This window comes from Rhinolophus sinicus, linkage group LG04 (genome assembly GCF_036562045.2).
Source record: "Rhinolophus sinicus isolate RSC01 linkage group LG04, ASM3656204v1, whole genome shotgun sequence".
Taxonomy (NCBI): Eukaryota; Metazoa; Chordata; class Mammalia; order Chiroptera; family Rhinolophidae; genus Rhinolophus; species Rhinolophus sinicus.
Genome location: NC_133754.1, coordinates 63864587 through 63886144, shown reverse-complemented (window position 1 = coordinate 63886144; position 21558 = coordinate 63864587).

The following is a 21558-nucleotide window of genomic DNA, read 5'->3' as shown; positions in this document are numbered from 1 at the left end:
ACCTGGGTCAAGACCCCTGGCAGCTGACCAGCAGGACTCCAGGCTTACACAAACCTCTAAATCAAAGACATATGATGTTAAAAGTCAGAGAAGGAGGAACACATCCTGTTTGTCAGGACCATCAATACCTTACTAGTCCAACAGGATTCCAGGTTTTCACACACCCCACAGGGATGTGTTTACACATGCCCCCAAACCAAAGGAATGTGTTTACATAAACCCTCAAATCAAAGGGATGTGTGTAGACATGTCCCTAAATCTCAGAGGGAGAGAAATAAGAGAGGAGAGGGGGAGACAATTCTACCCGTAGAAATAAATAAAAGCCTTCTTGCAACGGAAGCTGTGGCTGCTTCCCTTCCTTGGGTCAGCCCGTTCCATGTCTCAGAGTGTCCTTTCTTTTACTAATAACTTCTGCTGTTCATGCTGCACAAAATTCTGTCTCTTGATTGAAGTCTTTCCTTCAAGAAGACAAGAGCCAAGGTTTCAATGTCATTACCTGGTATCAGTTTATCCTGGATCCCCTTTAACCAACTAACCATTCCTGCATGTGTTTATGGGGGGTGGAGGTGGGAACTCCTTTTTCTTTCTCTCCACTCTAGGAGAAGTGCAGGAAGTATGTTTTATTCATCTTAGTCTAGTGTCTAGTGGTGTTTCAACCAGTAGTTGTTAAATTCAACTGAGCTCAATCATTTTTAAAAACCATAATAATGAATGACACATCTATAAGGAGGGAAAAAATAAAGAGGGATGAATAATCACTTCTCTGATTTAACAATACTATATATTTTGATTTTACTGCTCACCTTAGCTCGGTGTTGCTGCTATTTTTTTAGAGACAATTCTGTTAGACCATCACAGTATACATCACAAAATGTATACATATTTTAGATGTGCATACATCTAAAATGGATCCCTATATCTTTTCCCCTTCAAACAAAATCCCCCTTGGTGTTTTCCTGTTATTGCTTACTTGCCATTCAGATTTGACACCTCATTCATCTTTGATTTGTCTCTCTTGATGCCTTTCACGTTAACATAGCATTTGTTGATTTTTCCCTTGGTATTTTCTTACCTCCAAATTTTACATTGTTATTATCACTGCTATTGTCCATTATCCCTTCCTTTTTTTCTCCCTAAAAATGTATTCAGCATTTAATTTTCTAGGTCTTGTGTAATAAATGAACTAAGCAACCAACTAAGCCATGAATCACTGAGTCCATAAATATTTACAAAAGTGTACCATCCCCTAAACTCCCAGGAGGCAGTCATAGACAGAGAGACCAGTTTAACTATAGTCAAATGATTTATTTTATTCCATGAACCATTAACAATTTCATTTTTGTACAAGAAATCTATATGACATTTTAAGAAGATTCTGAGGTTGAATGCCCTCTACAGTCTGGTTTCAGTTTATGTCCTTACCTTGTCTTCTACTCTTTTGCGTACACCATCCATTATGGACAGGTAGATATATTATAGCCCATTTAGCATACCTCCTGCCTTGAGTTTCCAATCTCTGAGCCTTTGCATTTGTAGCAACTCCTTTGCCCGGTATGACTATTCTTCTCTCAGCTGATCTAATCATTATGCTGAAGCCACTGCCTCCATGAAACCTCATACAATTATGCCAGGGCTCAGTTGTTTTCCTTCCTCTTAAGTTATCTACCTTACATATGGATCACATGGCTGGCTGGTTTTGCTAAATCGTTTGGGTTTTAGTCCAAATAATCCCTCCTCAGGGAGGCCTCCTTCCCTGACTGACCTAAAGCCAGTCGTCTCCCAACTATTTGCTATCCCATTATCCTGCTTTCATCATAGCACTCACACCTCTGACACTTTCTTGTTCATATATATTTACTGAGTCTGTGTCCCTCCTCTAGAATAGAAGTTCTACGAGGGACTGGAAATTCTTTTAGGCATTTCTGTATATCTAGCACAGATTCGTACTCAGCATATATTTGCTTAAATGAATAATAACGCTTAATGGATATATCTCTGTAGGCACAATTCTCATCACTTTTTTTACTAATTTGATACTCCCCAAACCCCTATGATGTATATTGTCCTATGAACACCATTTAGACTTGTAGTAACTAAGGTACAAGGCCCCGGTTACTCAGGTACTGAATAACAGAGTGTGAAATCTGGCTCCAGGTCACATAAGCTACATTTATTTTTAGTTCTCTTTTTATGCCAAAGCCTCCAAATAAGTGGTAAAATGATGAGATATGCTTTCTCTTCAACTCTAGAATACGTTGTTTAAAGACAGGCAATTGAGTCTTATAATTATTTTGTCTCCTGTAGCGTCTAGAATTATCTTGGTTGTAGTGGACAAGACTTAGCAGTAAGTGTGATATCACATATTAAACCTAGCAACACCCTTCAGAGCCGGCCAGATGGGATATAACTGCACTGAGAAAGGGAAAAAAAATAATCCCCCTTCAAATCAGAGAAAGAATAGCCAGGAAAGAAATGGAATCAGACACTTCCTTTCCTCCTAATGGGGTTCTTCCCCTCTCTCCACACAGAGAGGTATCACCAAGAATTAGAACAAAAGAAACATTCATGTTTTACATCTTTTCATAAAACTAGAACCTCTTTATATATCACCAACCATGAAGTACTTAGATCCTGGGAAGTAAAGACTAAATGATAGTTTATGTCAGTGTTACGACAGCTTTTCCAGGGGTATCATAAGATCAGCTTTCTTAAACTATTTATATGTTTCCGTTTACATCCCCAACCAGGAAGAACTGTAACTCTGATGAACGACTTTCTTTACCAGACCAGACACTTCATTTCCTGCCTTGGAAAATTTGGATTAGCATCCAAACTGTCCCTAGAGGCAAGAAAAGTACAGTAATGCAGCAAATCAAGGCTATTCTGAGCTGTGATTGTAACATGCAAGAAAAATATCCTGCATTGATTTCCACAGTTGGACCTGATAGTGCTATGTAAAGTTTCTCCATTTTAAAACAATCAAATCAATATCTCAGGATCTGTGAACTTTGGGCTTAAATAAAGCAACTCAAATGAAAATCGGCCTGTGTACTTAAAAATCATAATTCAGTGAGTTTTGACAGTAATTTTGAAATTGATTTTCTTAGTTAATATTACTATGAACTTCTTATAAGCAGCATGAATCTAAGTGCAGTGTTTGTGTCTATGAATTCCACCTGTGCTACCAGATAGATTTCATCTCACTTTAATCTGTTATTGTCATACTATGTATCTCTGTAAAGTCACCCTAGCGTTAAACAGCTATTGATGCTTCAAGTGGGAAAACAGGAAGTCTAAGCTGTGGTTGGTGTGTGATAGGTGTTCTATTGCTAAAACTGGAACTGAGGTGCAACACTCCTTTATGGTGATTGCCCCATGATCTTTCTTCACTGCAGCAGCAGCTCCGTTTTCCCTCTTGTACTACTTTGTTGGGAGCCCCGTTTGTTCCCTCATAGCCCCTAAGTTATGCAGCAAACACTTTCTGCCAGAGTATCCGTTCTTTTTCCCCCCTTCTATCCATCCTCAGGAAGCCCATATCAATAAGATGTTATGATTGTAGCTGTCATTTCTGTCCTACGACAATCTCACTGTACCAGAGTGTCCCGTGGCTGCAGATGCTATTAATGTTTTCTCGACTCTGTCAATTGATTTCAAGGCTGCCTCCCTATCAAGCCATGTGCTCTTTCAAAAGGTACATAAGCTAGACTGAAGGAAAGGATCATAAAAGTGTCTGACAATCTCACATCATCTTCACACAACCTGTCATTGCTGGATAAATTCTTCCCGTGTGGATCTTTTGGTAACAGTTTTCCCAACTCTTCAGTTAACTTTCCTCTTTCCCATGATGTGAAGGCTTTTAACTGACCTGAGGAAACCACCTGGATATTTTGTGGCCACTAGAGCTGTCATGTTCATTTTCAAAATAAAAATAAAATGGCAAAGTTGGTGTTATCTCTCTTTTAACTCTTACGATATCACCAACATAGGAATTGACTCCATTGAAACGTTTACATTTTAATTTAAAGAAAGCTGCTTATGGCTTTCTTCACTAATCGGCAATTCTCCATGTACTTGATTCTTTATTTCTGACCTATCATTCACGCACAGACTCTGCTTCTATCTCCCATATGTAAGACTTTCTCACTACTCCAGCTCACAGAGTGGCTATGTAATAGTGATTACAGAAAACATAAGGATGGATGCCATTACCCAAAGGAAGTGAGGAGACTATCAGAAGGAGAAAAATATGAGGAGAATATCAACATATGAGGGGGGTGGGCCAAGGTACCCATGCTCCCCTTCCAGACCACTCTGATTCTCCAAAATGGAATCATTTCTTCTTTTATACCTGGTACTTGCTCATCTTCCGTGAGTCCTCTCTTTCCTCTTCCCAGACTTTTTCTGATACTGAACCTTCCTGATCAGCTTAGTCCTATGGGTTTCTGTGACATTCAAGAAGGCGGAGAATGACTGCCTGTGTTCCTCCAACTAGAATGCAAGTGTTTCCACTGAGGGTTCAAACAAACCATGCTTATGATTTGCTGTCTCCCAGGACACACACAATTCTTTCACCTCCAAAGATCAGACACTTCATTTCCTGCCTTGAAAAATTTGGATCAAAAGATCTTCTTGTATCTTTTAGGCTAATGTTAAATTTATGGACCATGAGGAAGTTTGAGACCTGGCCTTAACATAACTTGCAACACTTGCCGTCTATGCCTCAGCGCCCATCGCCTCCTGCAATATTTGATTTGGCCCCTCCCTTTCCTAAACACAGCATGTGCTTTTCCATCTCTGAATCTTAATTCACACTCTTTCCCTGCCTGAGTAGCATCCATACTTATTATGATGAGCTATTCATCCTTCCTATTTTATCCCAAATCTCCCAGTACACTTAGCATAGACCCAATGATCACACACTGTATTGAGTGTCACACATTTCTCCTTTACTAGCCTGTGGAACCCTCTAAGTCAAGGACAATCTTTGTATCTACCATGCAAGTACATCATGCTTGGCAGTGTACATGCCGGGTAAAAAGTCTAACTGAAACCCAAAAGTAGAGGGAGAAAATAAAATACTTCTTACTTGAAGTGTTTCATAGGAGGCATCTGCCTGCCTCTTTTCTACCTTCTCACATGTATCATTCTTAGCATTCTGACAAAAGGTAGATTTTGGAGTTCCCTTATTTACATAAAAATAGCTATCCTTAATGACAAAAGAGCAGAACATGAAGGAAAATAAAAGTGGAGGCCACACTCTAGGAATAGAGCTGAGGTGTGGGAATTAAGAGGGAATATCAACCCTTGAAAACTAAAGCAAAATTCATCACAAAGGTTCGTTCTCGTGTAGTAGCAGGTGGCCAATGTGCCTCTTCCCCCAGGGCCAAATGTACCACATTTCCTGTTCCACTAAACATTTTTGCTTTTACCTTGAATTCCTCATAAAAACAAAACAAAACAACAAAAACAAGCATCTCTCTTTGGCAGGCAGCAATGGAAAAAAGTTTTGGAGGAAAATAAAATTTTGTAAATGATGATGGGTGGCGCTAGATGTCATTGACCAAGCCTGTCACTACTGCCTGATTTATTCCTTATAGCACTGACTTAGCCATTCTCCTGATGTCTCTGAACACACCAGGGCACAGTGTCAATGCCTGAAATAGGGTTGGTGGGAAGGTGATATGGGGGAAGGTAGACCCAGGAGATTGCTCCTGCACAGAGTTGACAAGACGGAGGGGAGTGAGCATGCCAGTGGCAGTGATTGGGTGGAAACCTGTCCATCTCACCACTCTACATGGTGATCCTGCTGTCATCCAGGCAGTTCTACAGCACAGGCAGATGGCACTATCAAGTGACAGACAACACAGATGCAAAGGAAAAATGGTTTGCCACCTGTCCGTGGAGTGAAATAGGCACCTATGATATTTGGTGGATTGGGGCTGTTCTGAATCTCAAAATGAGAGGATTACTGCTTCATTAGCAGTCTTCTAAAAAAGCTCGGTAGGCCCACAGGAGCTAAATGTATAAGCTCTCATGAAGGGCATGCCGAGATATGAGGATTAGAATAAATCCATAGATGTGTCAACAGGTGGAAAATACAGCTCTCTTATCTTTTCCTTCTCTTTTTATGTGCGTGTGAGATAATAGCACACGTACTCATTCAAACTGAACTATTGACTATGACTTAGTACACCACACTGCCTCTTTCTACCAATTCTGTTGGGAATCGGAATGTTATCTCCTTGCTTCTCGACCCTTCTGAACCTGTCAAATACGTTCTCTCACAATGCATATTAATCCGAGACATGTGGTTGAAAGAAAGAGCTGATAAGTCCATCTTAAAGATGTGATAAGTATAAAGCATTTCTAATAAATGGGTATTGTGTTAAACATGCAGTATCACCAGGACTAGGGGATATTTAATTAAAAATGCACACACAAAAGATAATGAGAGGAGAAGGGAGACTCTGCCTGCATATGGGTTTCTCGTTTTGAAAAGTCAGCTACCTTCTGCTATACTGCTGCTAATTAAGTATTACATCAAAAATCATTCATTGATCTTGAAGGGAAAGATGTGGTTAAACACATTCTTTGATTTATATATGACTCTGTGAGAGAGAGAGAGAGAGAGAGAGAGAGAGAGAGAGAGAGAGAAACTAGTAGTTTAGGCTTTAAAGCAATCATAAATACAATACTGGACATAGTTCAGATCCTTAAAAGTGATGCTGTATTGGGGGGCACAATTTGTTTTGGGGTAAGAAGAAAGAACTTGGAAAATAAAAGGCTTTCCTGAAAACTGTGCTGTGAAGCTAAACTGGAAGTTTAAATAACCATTCCTGACCTAAGGGAAGTACATTGCCAGAAACCTGCCAGAAGTCAAGCACTCATTTAAAGGGAATTCTTAAAGGCTACTTCTACCAAGGAAATTTAGGTTGAAAGATGACAAGATTTCCTCCCCCTTTTATGGGCTATAATTTCCACTTTGAGAACTATTTTCCCTTTTTTTTTTTTTTTTTTTTTAACCTCTGCTGCAGAGTTACTAGCTCTAGTTGTTTGAGAAGCACTATCGTTTGGCAAACTGAGAGAGGGGATTCACCTTGAGAAATTTTAGTGTCCTTGGGTTCCATGGAGACTGTGAAGCCTTTCATCTCTTCCCTCTTAGCAGGAGCTAAAAACGCCTTTTGCCTTTTTCAAAGGTCGGGGTCAGTAGGTATTTTTGTAAGGGGGCACATTTAGACTAAAGAGATGAGCAAGTGTGCTGATAGCAAGAAGCTTCTGAAAAAGAGAAAGAAAAGAAAGGTTACTGGCCTGGCATGTTTCCTCAGGGTGGAGGTTCATGGTGAAGGGACAGGGACCCAAAAGGACGATGGGACAACAGATAAGTGAATTTGGCATTGGATCTCTTCACTTATCTGAAGGAAAAGGCTATTGCCAAGGGAGAAAGAATATAATAAAAAGAAATGCAGAAGTCTTGGCTAAGTTTTCCCCTTTCCCTCCCTTTTCAGGGTAGCTCAATTTTTATTTTGTTCTTAGAAAACCTGCATGCTCCAAACAAGGATGATATTAAATGGGAAAACAGAGAATGCTACAGGTTTGCTCAAGAAACATGAAAGCTTTGAAACAGTGCAAAAAAAGTCCTGACGCAGTCTGTTGTTTTAACCTCTATGCAAATGCCCTTTCAATCTCAGACCTTTTTAATCATAGCCTTTATTTTTCTCCTGGTTACTTAATGTAAGTAATGAAACAATGCTACCAGATAAACAATTTCTTGCTTTTCAATATCAGAACATTCATGCCTTTCATATATAGTGTTGAAGATATCAAAAGAGGACATACACCTTTCTACTTTCATTTATTAAAATTAAAATATTTCAAGTCCTGGAAGAATGTGTAAAGCAAGTAAGTAGACAAAAAAAGACAACATTTTAAAAAATAGCATGAAAATATATTAACTGTATCTACTGTCTTATTACATGTGGTTTAGAACACGATTTAAAGAAATATGTTTACCTCAGAATATAGCTACCTCAATGTTGATGTTTCAAATAACTGTTTCTTTCTTGACTGAAGTTGGCTATCATTTCTAATTTGCATTCAGCCTTGTCCATGCATTTCAAGATTGCCCTGTTCTTTGCTTATGATTCACATCTATTGTTTTTCTTCCTTGATAGGCTTTTCTTTTACTTACGCTTAACCCTAACATGGCAGGCTTGCCATATTCAAAAGTAGAGAGGAATCCACTGACTTTTCATATTCTTGTTCTTTTGCATCTTATACATTCCGTTGAAGAAATAGGGAGAAAATAAAGTCACTGTTGGGGACAACTATGATTAGAAGAAAGACTATTAGGAGATTTTGAATTAAGTTTTACTTTTTTTCCCCAAAGTATTTCAAACTGCCCCCTCCCCAGGGTGCTTGATGCTCGTTCTGTATTTGTATATCATTTATCTTATTTACCTCCAAGATTTTATAGCCTGGAACCAATTTCTTAGTCTAGAACAGACTTTTTTTATTTATTTTGAAATTACTTTAATCTAGGACTCTTAAAAACTAAGTTGTTTATATTTTGTTTGCATATGTCAGCTTATCAAAAGAGAAACGTGTAGTAGTTTCTTCAAAGAGTCTAACAGTAAGTCCTAGAGGTTGTAAATAGAATGGAGTGAAATTAAAACGAAAACTGAGAAATCTAGATGTCTTAACAATTGTTGCTGAAACCAAGAGGGTTTTGATGCAGGACAGCTATTTGTTGATAATAATTTGATGCAGATTTATATAAACTTGTTAATGTTAAGAATCAGATTGAAAAAAAAATTAAAATAAAATAAAATAATCAGATTGCTCCTTTGTATGATGACCAGGAAAGAAGTAGTTAGATTTCACATGTGAATTCTTTATATATTTCTTTAATGTTTTCTTTCAGATGAAACAGATTAATTCAGTTACTTCTTCTCTGTTTCATGGTAATAGTGATTTTTTTTATGTGTCTGGTAAACAAATGATTCACAACAGACTCTTCTCTCTTTGTATCTTTTCCTTTTACTGATGTTTCACTTGATGGGGGTTTATCCTTATGAAATACTTACTCTTTCCCAATAAACAAAATTGTATCCCTAGCTTGCTCAGAAAAAGAGAAACAAAGAAAGAAAGAAAGCAACACACAAAACAACAACTACACAAACAAAAAAACAAAAACCACCAAATAAAACCAAAAGCATATTCTTTATTTTCTGCTTTCCTAGGCTCTAGAACGTTAGTTACTGGAAGATATTGTTGCTGGAAATAGGTTATTGGTGTACACCGCAGGAAAACATTCAAGGATGCACCGAATAAGACAAGCAGGCAGCAGATTTATTAAAGGACAGTACGCTCTCAAGAAGGTGAGGATGGGCAGGCCTGGAGGAAAAGAGCAGCTGCCCTGAAGAACAATGAGAATTAGGCGTTTACCTCACTAAAAAGGAAGGTGTGAAATATTCAAGACTTAGGGGTATTGGTTATAGGTTTTCCTAGGCGGGTTTTCTCTGACCACTCCTTCCCATCAGAGGAGGGATTTTTGTCCTTATGGCTCTGTTGGAACTGTCATGGTGTCATGGAGACACAGGGGGTGATTTACCCTAACCTCAATGCTAATAATATTAGAATCCACTGTCATTAGCTAAAATTCACCTTCAGGGGCAAGATAGTGTCCTGGATTTGCTCTCAGCCACCAAAATCTAGTTCTGGCCCTTCTGGTAGCTGCACATATTCTTAAGATGATTTCATCTCCTCTTTCCTTTGTCTCCCCTCACCTTCTCCTTCCCTTCCTTGCCCTCTCTCCCTGTGGCCCTATTCTTTCTGCCTACAGTAACAACATGAGGGATCCATTAATCAGAATTATCCTCTTAGAAGAAAGTTTATTTTTATAGCACTCCTAATCCAATCCTTAGGTATGTTTTCTTCCATCTACTTCTCCTTTTTCACAAGAAATTTGTTAATCAGACATTATCCACTGTTGTATATTGGTAAGTCTAGTTGGAAGTTTGCAATTTCTTGTTTTGCAATTTAAGTGATTCCCATGAACATTTACTTATATTTGCTATAAATTCTTTCTTATTAACTACATCATGTTAGCCATAGAGGGGTAATCAATTTCTATCATTCTAAGCCCTGAATCAAAATCCTTAAATTATCATTTTATTCCTTCAGCACTGATGAAGTTCACTTGTTTCCACGTCATTTGAGCATCAAGATGATAAAGTCTATTTATAAGCATTGAATCCAAGAATGAATGATATTATATAAATGCACAGAATCATTGTTTTATCCCAAACTAAGAAGCATTCCAGATCAATGCTATGATACCTTGTTGAATTTATTGTTCTGGTCCTAATGACACACACATTATATTGTCAATTTCAAGTTACTGGGCAACTTGTTCCAAAATGCTTCCATTCATCATATTGACGGTGATGTTAATCAAATTGACTATCCTTAACAAAAAGGCCTGCTTCATTTGAGTTATATTGCTTTTCTGCCTACGGGGAACATTTACACAATTAACAGAAGCAGATCGAATGCTAATAAAGAAAACAAATGAAGATTTATTCATAATCCTCAAAAGAATTGTAATAATTTAATTAAGGCATATAGTACTTTTGGAAGGGAAGTGATAAGATAGAAATAAAAAAAACCTTTGTGAGAAGGTGAAGGGAGGGGCAAAGGAGCTTGTTAAAGAATTCTTTAGCTTTTATAATATTCATTGATTTGATTTCAAAGAACAATAGACAAGAATCCATTGAAGATAGAAGTTAGCACTTGAGGAGGTGGGAAAAAAGGGGGGATCAATCAAAAGCTAAAGCTTGTCAAATATTTGAAAGATACAGAGACAGCCAGGAGGGAGAACAACAATCTGGGGTGGTCCAAGGGAATAAAAGAAATGCTTAATGGGATGAAACTAAGGAGAAAAAAGAAAATTCAAACTGATAATCAAGTAATGTTTCCTGGCAGCCAGAGATTATTCATTCCTGAGTAATGCTCGACTTCCTGTGGAGATGTTTTCTTTTAAAGTTTTATTCTCAGCCATTAAGAGAGAAACAAAGCTTCTTAAACTATGATATGCATGAAACATCAATGTTTGTGAAGACTGCCGGCTCAGCTAAATGAGGGTTTCTGAAGGCAAGAATACTAATGAAGTAATAGCATTCCAACCTAGAGTAGACTTTGAGGCTCATCCACCTAATTAATAAACCAGGTACAAGGAGTATGTCAGAGTAATTTGGAAAGTCACAGCCACTCTTTGAAATCATCCAAGTATTTATTCAGTTGGAAGTTATAGCTTACGTGGCACCAGAAGAAGCTATGTGTCATGAACTCATCCCCTTTCTAGGTGGATGTTAAATACCATCTAATTGGAAGCCATAAGATTGACATGTGCGATATGAATGCATCATTTAGAATCCTAAAACATGTAGGATTGAGTATAAGGGTAGATCAATGAAAGTTGGACTCTTTAGGGAAGCCCTTATGGAACTGGGCTAGGAATAATTTAAACTTGTGAAAGAGATAGAAATTCATATGGGGAGGGGGCTATATGGGAAGTCACCAAGGCAGCAATAAACATTCTCTTGTTTTACAATACTGTGAAATTTATTAAATCTATGTGTTTAACTTCCTAAAACATATAACTTGCTTGTTAGGAAGCGCAATCTCTGAAAACAGATCCCAGAATTTTGTGTTTCTTCTTAAAAATAAAAACAAACAAAGCCTTGGTATATTTATGGAGATGCCTGTATATAAAGAAGCAGTGTGTGCAATAAAATAAGTACTGCACTGAAACTTTTAAGGCGTGGATACAGAACACAGTTCTGCTCTTAACTAGCAACACATTTTTGGTAAGGGACTTCATCTCTCTGGACTTCAGTTTGGCCGTCTGTAATGAATGAATGAATTAAATAACATAAGTAAGTAAGTAAGAAAATAAATAAATAAATAAACAAGTGCAATTTCCCACCCACATCAATGCTCCTTTCCTGCTCTACATTTCTAAAATTCTCTTTGAAGTGAGTAGAAAATAAGTGTAGAGCTATACATGTTATAATAAATTTGAAGGTGCAAAAGTTTATTGCAGGTTCAGGTTACTTTGGAAACACATAAAAGATGTTTAGCTTGACAGAATAGTGCAAGAAGCTACCAAGAAGCCAAGAAACTCATATCCTTCCTTTTTCACTTCTTCTCCAGTATCAATGATAGGTTGGGCCTAACCTCGAATCCCATGAAGAGATATCAAGCGAATATCAGACAGATGCAGGAACATTTACTTATACCCTATCTGGTTACAAGAAAGGAAATGATGGAGGAGTTTTGTTGTCAGGTTTGAAAAGAGAAGGGTAATCCAATTGGTTTCATCCCTGAGTGAGGTAGCATTCCCTTCTGTTTGCGACATTATCTTTTCAGTAGAACATATTTAAATAACTTAGAAACTACTGGTGAGTTTCCTTTCATACACACACAGAGAGATGCACCCCACAAGGATAAACTGAAGTTGGAGAGAATCCTATTTGACAAAGAAGATTTTAAAAATAGGTAGAATGAAGGGATGGAATGAGTCAAACACAAAAATTTTCTGCCTTTCGACATAGGCACTTTCTGCAGTGCTTCCCGTTATTAATGAAAGTTCTGCTTTGATGTAAGGAAAGAAAACATGCTTACCTATGTAATTTTATTACTTTCTTGTTTGAAAATATAAAAGACCATTGTGTGGTTCAGTGTCTGTGTTTATGAGTGTTAGGAAGCAAGGTGGGGTTAGAGATGGCATGAAATGAAATTCCTTATATTTTAAGCAATTTGTTGCTTCACTATGAAAACATAAATTAAATATAAGTTGTTAGAAAGGACAGGACTTAGCACAAATCCATGTCAAGTAAGGCTTAAGATAAAGCCCAAGATATTAACGTGTTTGGCTTCTTTCACATAGTGCTTCTAAATATTAAAGTTCATTGCACTAGACTGTGGCACTGATTAATGATGATACAGATATCTTGTAAAAGTTATTTAAATAATGAATGAAGTCTGCACAGATTTCATGTCAAAACAGGAAATTTGAGTAGTAAACATAGGAGACTAGTTGGATGAAGCGCCATCAGCCTCAATATTTCTTACAACCCACTGAAACGACTGATTCACTGTAGAACTGATATATCAAGTATTTCATTAATTTATCTTGATAAGGAAGTTAATTTCATGTAGTAGAAATGACACTGGGATAGATATAAGGCATGCTGAGCCTTCTGAACTTGATTCTACCACTTATGAGTTATGTGGTCTTGGGCAAGATACTTTGACATGTCATACACAAATAACACTCCTATAAAAAATGCAGATGATAGTGCCAACTCTTTCTTACACAGAGTTGTGAGAATTGATTGAAATGATATTTATGACATAAAATAATTAAATAATAACTTAATAATTGAATACTATGTTCTTAGCATTATCCTAAGCACTATAATTGAATCATCTTGAATTTTTACAAATGACCCGAGAGACCTTTTCCATTTTAAAGACCAGAAAACTGCTGCTCAGAATGGTAAAGGGATTTATCCAAACTCACATGATACATAAGATACAGCAAAGCTTTAAATCCATTTTTCCTAGTCCTAAAGCCTGTATTTTTTCCATTGTACCACAGTAACCTTGGAAAACAGTAGAGTGCCTAAGAAGTGGCTCTAAGTATATAACACTTCTCAATTATAAAATTTCTTTGCAAATTATAAAATTTGCTAAAGACAGAATTACATTGTAAAGGGTCCCTATTAAAGTTTTGGTTATTTCTGTTGTGGTTTTGCAAGCAAGGCTAGGAAGCCTACCACCATCTACACATTTCTAAATATCCATTTCTTACTTATCAAACGTAGTTCATGAAACCTTTAATTAAACTCCTGGTTGTACTACTTACTTGGCACTTGCATCAGTATGGCTTTTGCTATTTTTAATATAGCCTTTGTATTTTCCTGAGCCTATCTTTTCCTTTAGACCAGAGCTGTTCAATACAGTAATCACTAGGGTCATGTGGCTATTTAAATTAAAATTAATTAAGTTAAATTTTAGATGTTGTTTCTTAGTAAACTAGTCCCATCTCACGAGTTCAATAGCCGTATGTGGGTATTGGCTACTGTATTAGATAATGCAGATATAGAACGCTTTCATCATCACGAAAAGTTCTATTAGATAATGATCCTGTAGATCAGGTGTTGAAAACGACAGCTTATGGGCAAAATCTGTCCTGCTTCCTGCTTTATTTTATTTTTTTAGATTTTATGTGTGAAGGGGAACAGGACTTTATTGGGGAACAGTATGTACTTCCAGGCCTTTTTTCCAAGTCAAGTTGTTGTCCTTTCAGTCTTAGTTGTGGAGGGCACAGCTCAGCTCCAGGTCCAGTTGCCGTTTTCTAGTTGCAGGGGGCACAGCCCACCAAGGGAGTTGAACCAGCAACCTTGTGGTTGAGAGGATGCGTTCCAACAAACTGAGCCATCCGGGAGCTCAGCGGCAGCTCAGCTCAAGGTACCGTGTTCAATCTTAGTTGCAGTGGGCGCTGCCCACCATCCCTTGTGGGACTCGAGGAATTGAACTGGCAACCTTGTGGTTGAGAGCCCACTGGCCCATGTGGGAATTGAACAGGCAGCCTTCGAAGTTAGGAGCATGGAGCTCTAACCACCTGAGCCACCGGGCCGGCCCTGTTTATATTGAGTTTTATTAGAAGACAGCCATACCCATTCATTTGATATTGTCTCTGGCTGCTTTTGTATTATAGTGGCAGAGTTGAGGAGTTCCAACAGAGGCCAAATGACCCACTAAGTCTAAAATATTTATTAACTGATCCTTTATAGGAAAAGTTTGCCAACTTTTGATCAAGACTGCGAGCTGCTCGAGACTTAGTGTTCTAAAAATGTTCTTTTATTTTGGATCCTATTATGTTAATGTTATATAGTAAGAACCAATGTGTTAACTGAATTGAGTTGACATAAAATTAATAAATTAACCTGTGGTTTCACATCTAGTCAAAGGTGGACTCAAAATTCAAAACAGTTTCTCTGACTCAAAAGTATGCTCATTTCACACCATCATGCTGCCTCTTGATTTTCTGGCCTCATTAGTGCACCAACTAAAAACTGCCTGGAGTCAGGGCCCATCAGCAAGATCCCCTACTGTGGATAAGCTTTGTTCTCGAACAATGCCTTCTACCTGTGGTTTCCTCACATAAAACCAATCACAGTGGTTAGCAAACTCATTTGGACTCCTATGCCTTCTCTCATCTTATTTCCATTGTCCACTTTGCTCTCTTGGCTCCACCTATGTTTGTCTCCCTTTCTTATGAACCTGTGAGGTGTGTTTCCTCCCCAGCACTTGATGGTTGCTGCGCTCTCTGCCTGGCAGAAGCACTGCGTTGGTGGTTCAGGTGGTGCTCCACAACAGGCAAAACTAAGCACGGCAGCCACGCTGCCTACAATTTTCTTCCCCTAAATATCCAGTGCCACCCTCTTTGACTTGCTTCAGAACTGTGCACTTTCATTTCCTCCTGAGTCAGTGCTTGGCACTCCCAATCTCCTTCCTTGGTTCTTTTCCCTTTAACATTTAGATTCTAACATAATATAATATTCAACTTACTTATTTTATTTATTGTTTATTTTCTGTCTTCCCCTAGTAGAAAATAAATTATATGAGGACAAATCTTTTTGTTGTTCTTTGTGCTAAATTCTCCAGGGCTAAATAAAGGATGTGGGTCAAAATCCTTTAACTTCTTCCTGTGAATTTCTGTGCTGGTTGGCAGTTTAAACTAATGGCAGTCATATCTTAAGGAGTTAAGAGTGAAGTATGCAATTAAATTAACAATACCATCCACAAGCACCTTCGCCTGTGTCCCTTTGTGAGTTAGCCTTTCTTCTTTAATCATAAAAAGGGCTTGGATTTATGAGATATATGTATATCTGAATAGTTCAAGGAATGATGGTTGAGGCTGAATATGAACGATAATAGAATTGTATGTGTGAGTGAGTGTGAATGTGTCAATGTGTGTAAAAGAAAGAAAGGGAGAAAAATTAAGTGTGGTAATATTCATTGGAAAGGGTATGAGAGGTTGCATTTGGTCAAAGGATAATAAAATGTATAATATATTTATTGGGCAAGCTAAACATGTGGTGGTAAATATGATGTGAGCAACTGAATTGTCCAGTGCAGTTACCAAGTGGTGTTCTCATTATTGGTGCTGTATTATTTTGAGGAGTTTCTTGGAAGCTGAAAGAAATTCTGTTTGTTACTTCCTGTAAAAGATCACCCCCCCACCTCCCCCCAGAAAAACCTTGAGATTATCCATAAATCAAATAGACAGGCAGTAAGAAGTAGAATGAAGGAGTGTGCTGTCCCTCTGAATTGTCCCTACATTTTTACTATATAAGTATACTGAAAGATCAGGTCTATTCCTTTGAATCATTCTTTTTAATAGAAGGAAACAATATCTTACTGCTATTTCAAATAATTGATTAATTTTGTGTAATCTGGACAGAAAAGAAAATCAGGTTCAGTGCTGAGGCGCATGAAAAGAGTTTCATGTGAAGTGAACTTGCTGTACAGTTTAGTGTTGATGCTAATCTTTTAACTGCCTTTGAAGCGGGACTGAAGAGCTTTATAATAATGATAATAAAGCTATGAAATTTAGACACTGTATTGCCTGAAACTGAGTAATTAGTTCAAGATTTTTTAAATTAGATGTTTGGGGATAGAAAAAAAAAATGAGAACCTGGTTCCCAACAACACAAGCTAATAATTTAATTTGTATATATCTGTACAAATAGTTTAAACTATACAAATTGATGACTAGTCACTGGATGCCCAGGAAATATGAACCACTATTATTCAGAGAGTGACTGGGTCTGGATTAGGACAGAAAGGTTATAAAGCATAGGAATTTATCCAACATAAAACATTCTACCTTTAGAAGACAGAAGAATGATAAACAGTCAGAAAAATGTATGTAGTATGTTCACTTATAATAGTTAACTTTTTAAGTGTATTCATCTTTCCCTTGTTTTATTCTTGTACGTTTATAAGAATAGGAACTCTCTGAAGGAGATTTGACAGATCAATAACAAAACAACAGCAAAATCCATACCCAAGTTTGTCAGATCTTCCTCTTTTGTTCTTTTCCTTTGCTCTTGGTGCTCTTGTACAATTTTCCTAATGATTTACCCTAGTAACATTGACCATTTCAAGTTCATGTTTTTTTATGAAAATATTGTGAAAGTCTTTATCTGATACCTTGATCTTCGGATTCCTGCTGTCTCACTACCACCTTTACCTCTGCCTTTATTCACCTCAGCTTTTTAGTCTCTCTGTAAGCACATCATAGAAGTAGACATCTTACTAAACAGGTAGTTTTATTTATTTATTTTTTTTGCATTGCTAGTTTTAAAGGATGTAGAAAGCACTCTAGAACTCAAACCACCCTGATCTATTTTTAAATATAGAAAATTCAAACACAATTGAGTTATTTTGCATATAATGAACTTAATAAACTAGCTTTGTTTTTAAAGCCCAGACAAAAGGTATTGGGTCTCTTCTTACTTCATCCAAATGGCATAGACATTGCCATGATGAGATTTGAAGTAAAGGATACTTGGCCTTCAGTATTGTAAATGAAGCCAGTTGTGTGAAACAAGTCTTCATATCTCTGAGGTAAAACAGACTCATGAATGAGGGCAAAGATGTGCCAACTGTAGCTTATCATCTGGAGAGGTAAAATTATGTGACTTTTTTGAGAAAAGAGGATACCATTAGAGTGTTTATAAAAGCTTCCCAAATGATTTAGATTCCTTTTAAATGAAATGATCATTTTATTTAAATATAAGCATATCTAAGTACATCAATATTATCATTTTGTTTTTTTAAATCCTCTTTTGTAATTGTTCTGAGTACAGAGCACATTTTTCTTTTAATTATTTTGACTTAATTATAGTCCACTGTCAGCTTCTGAGCAAGGAAGTTAATTTTCAGAAATAGCCCAAATCTATTTCATCAAGTATATATAATGAGATAGGAAGTCAGACTAGCTAATTTATTTTTTAAATCAAAAATAATTAGTGAATATTTAGTATTGAATTGGATTTTTTTTAGTAGTACAAATGCTGCCTACAAAGGCAATTCCAAACCTTGTTTGAATTACTATTGGATCAAAAAATATTTGTTACATGCATCATAAACCTACTCTACTCTCTTCTCTTTGAAAGTCATTTGTTGGTAAGAGGGAAGATTCTAGAATGAAGAGAAGACAATGTTGCTGGGTTCACCTTTCTTGTTACATTGCTTCAGTAAGTCACCTTGAGGAGATTCCATGGCACTAAGACAGTTCAATGTCATGAGGTTTACAGAATGACTCTGAAAATTCATGTCATTTTTCCTCTGAGTTTTTATCATGTTTCAAATGAGATCCTTCCCCATAAAAATATTGAATATCATTTTAAACTTTTTAGTCAGGTACAAATAAAAACAATGAATGATTAAGAAATTTAATTTTACTTCTGACAATAGGAAGTTCTTTCCTTTACAGAAAAACAAATTTCTGCTCCTAGTTAACTTTTCTCCTATGGGTGAGAAAAGAAAAGGATTATCTTCAAAGAAATAACCACTGATTTTAATATTAATTTATAGGAATGAATCAAGTTAATTTTTTCTTTAAAATGATGCCTTCCTATGTAGATTTGCTTGCATGTTAATACAACATGATTAATCATGAATTTTGTTAGGGACATGGTCTTCTGAGTGGGAGGGAGGATTTTTATTTGGCAGATTAAGCCAGTTGGGTGTGTGTGTGTGTGTGTGTGTGTGTGTGTGTGTGTAAGAAGGGATGGAGAGAGAAAGAGAGAGATGGAGAGAGAGAAAGGAAGAGACAGAAATATTAGAAAAAATTTAACCTCTCAATTTGGAGGTTACACAAAATCCAATTGACCTTTTTAAAAATATCTAATTGTCATGCACTCAGATACTTTCCGGGCTTGAACTGGCAGTCAAATATCACATGAAAGGTTATTCCGTTATTTCAAAACTTGTTTGAACCAAGAAGTATTGAGTGTCCTTGGGGGCATTCCAATTAAGCTCATCATGGGTTTCTCTTTAATTAATTAATTGCTTAACATTTGTCAAGTATTTTGAAGATGCTAAGTGAAATGTATGTGCAAATTAGTATTATTTATGAAAAGCAAATAAAACATTAATGGTTTCTAGTTCCTCACAGGTATATCACTTTAGCTGGCTAACCTTTATGAACCTAAAGGATAGTTGCACTTTTATAGTTTTATAAAATGAAAATTACAAAGAAAACATTGTAGTTCAGAGACACAACAGATAAGAACTAGATGATATCTTTCTCTATCTAGCTTACATTGTCTAGTTTTATCAGTGTTGTCTCTGTAGAATAAAATAGAAGTGGTGTGTAAATGTCTAGTGGTGTTTTACAGTGTTTTTTTTGCATTATTTATAAACTTTAGAATTGTATGAGAACCTGGAATTCTGCATTAATTTGAAAGGAGAATTTAAGGAAGATATGAATAGAGGATTGTTTTTCCATAATATTCTTTACTGAAAATTTTTAATGGAATAGCTGTTTCACTATATATTTTGTTTTACACTATTAGTGATAAAAGAAAAGTTCAGTTTATTTGAGTTCAGTTAAATTCTGACCTCACTGTTACAATGCACGTGAGGAAAATACTGGTTGGGACTTCAAATCATACACACACATTTAACAATGTAGAAAATGAAGGGTGACTGTGGCAGCTAACAACTTGGGTTCCCCTCAATCCGTGGCTCCCATTCATCACTGAGATGTTTCAGACCCAACAGACACAGGACTCCAACACCAAAAGAACAGCTCAGTAGCAATTTTTGAGACTTTGAAACATGTAATCTTTGTTATTGAACTTAGTGTAGCTGCAAATCATGTTTTTAAATATAAAATTGCAGAAGGTTTTGCAACCTTTAAATCTTTTCTTGTCATTTTATGTTTCTGGTGTTAAATTTTGCTGTGTTAATGTCATTTTCACTCGGTAATATTTACAGCACCTAAATCAATGTTGAGGACACAGACTATTGAAGGATCAACTCTACTTATTCCAAATACACTTTAATATTTTGACTGCCAGACCAGAGTTCGAGAAATAACTGCGGTAGAATGATAATGAGAAGTTTAACAGTTTTATGATGGTTGAAGCTGACTTTATGAAAGTTGATAAATTTCATCTTGTAGGTTTCAATTTCTCATTCCCTACCGAGAGATGGGGAGAATACATTGATACTGCATTTCAAATTGGCTAGATCAGAAGGAACAGCAGCTAAAATCCATTACAACCCAATTACATCGATCAGCTAAAGCTGTGTGCATTCACTTGTGAACATCAGCATTTAATCCATAAAGAGGAACTAATGAGAAATTTGAAAATGGAATCCACGCATCAGTAAGTTTGGAGAGATTTTCCTGGGATTAATGATCTGCCAGAGCATCTTCAACATGCTGGAAAGATATTCTCTCTGGGTTTGTTTACTGACCAAGAGAGAAAAAAAGGGGTTTCCTTCTGTCTACTCATCAAATATTTGAAAGACTTTACTCGTCTTACTCCTTGAAAATAGGATGTTGTGTGCTTTGGAAATAAGGTATGTGTTAGTAATGAACACTGCTGTCTTTGAACAGGAATAATTAAATTATTAGGTGGGGAATTCCCACCTAGATATTATTTGCAAGTACTCACAAATTCTTCCACTTCTATAGATACTCAGAATGCAGAGTCTCTTTCACTGGACTCCCAAGAGTATGTTTAGAGTTGTGCATAATAGTGACAATTCTACTCTGTAGAAATTTACAAATGGTTTTCTTTATTGTTTTATTTTTGGTAATTGCATAGATAGAAATAAATATTCTACTTGTTGAATTGCAATTACTTAAAGAGGAACAAGGCAGCTTATAGATGGTATGGCACAAACTTGTTCAAAATTGCATAACTTTCTATGTATACTTTATGACTATAATACATATATACTTTGTGAAAATCAAACAGTGGTTGAGGCTTGAGAATTTAGGGGTATTTCTTCTCATCTGTTGAAAATAGTTTCTGTCACCAGACAATTCAAAGATATTGCTATATCTGAGGTCTGGATAGCGTAGTTCTTCAAATGAAAGAAATGTGTATGTAGCATATGGAGGATCTGACCCCTAATGATGTTTGAGAGAGGATTTAGTTTATATTTTCAAACCACATAGGACAGTATGATTTGTTCCTTTGTTTTCTGGAGTTCCTGGAGTGTGTTTATCTAAGTAACTGTGACTAGAATACCTCATGATGTCAGTGGCTTTAATGGAGGTTAAGATGGTATGAAATTAGAGTCCCTATTTTTTCTATTTATGTAAAATTTTAGAAAAAGGTTTATCTTCTTTCCAACTTTAGAAAAATAATTTTCAAAGGGCACACAAAAGAGTTTGGACTTTATGTTTTTTATGAAATTTATTGGGATGACATTGATTAGTAAAAATATATAGGTTTA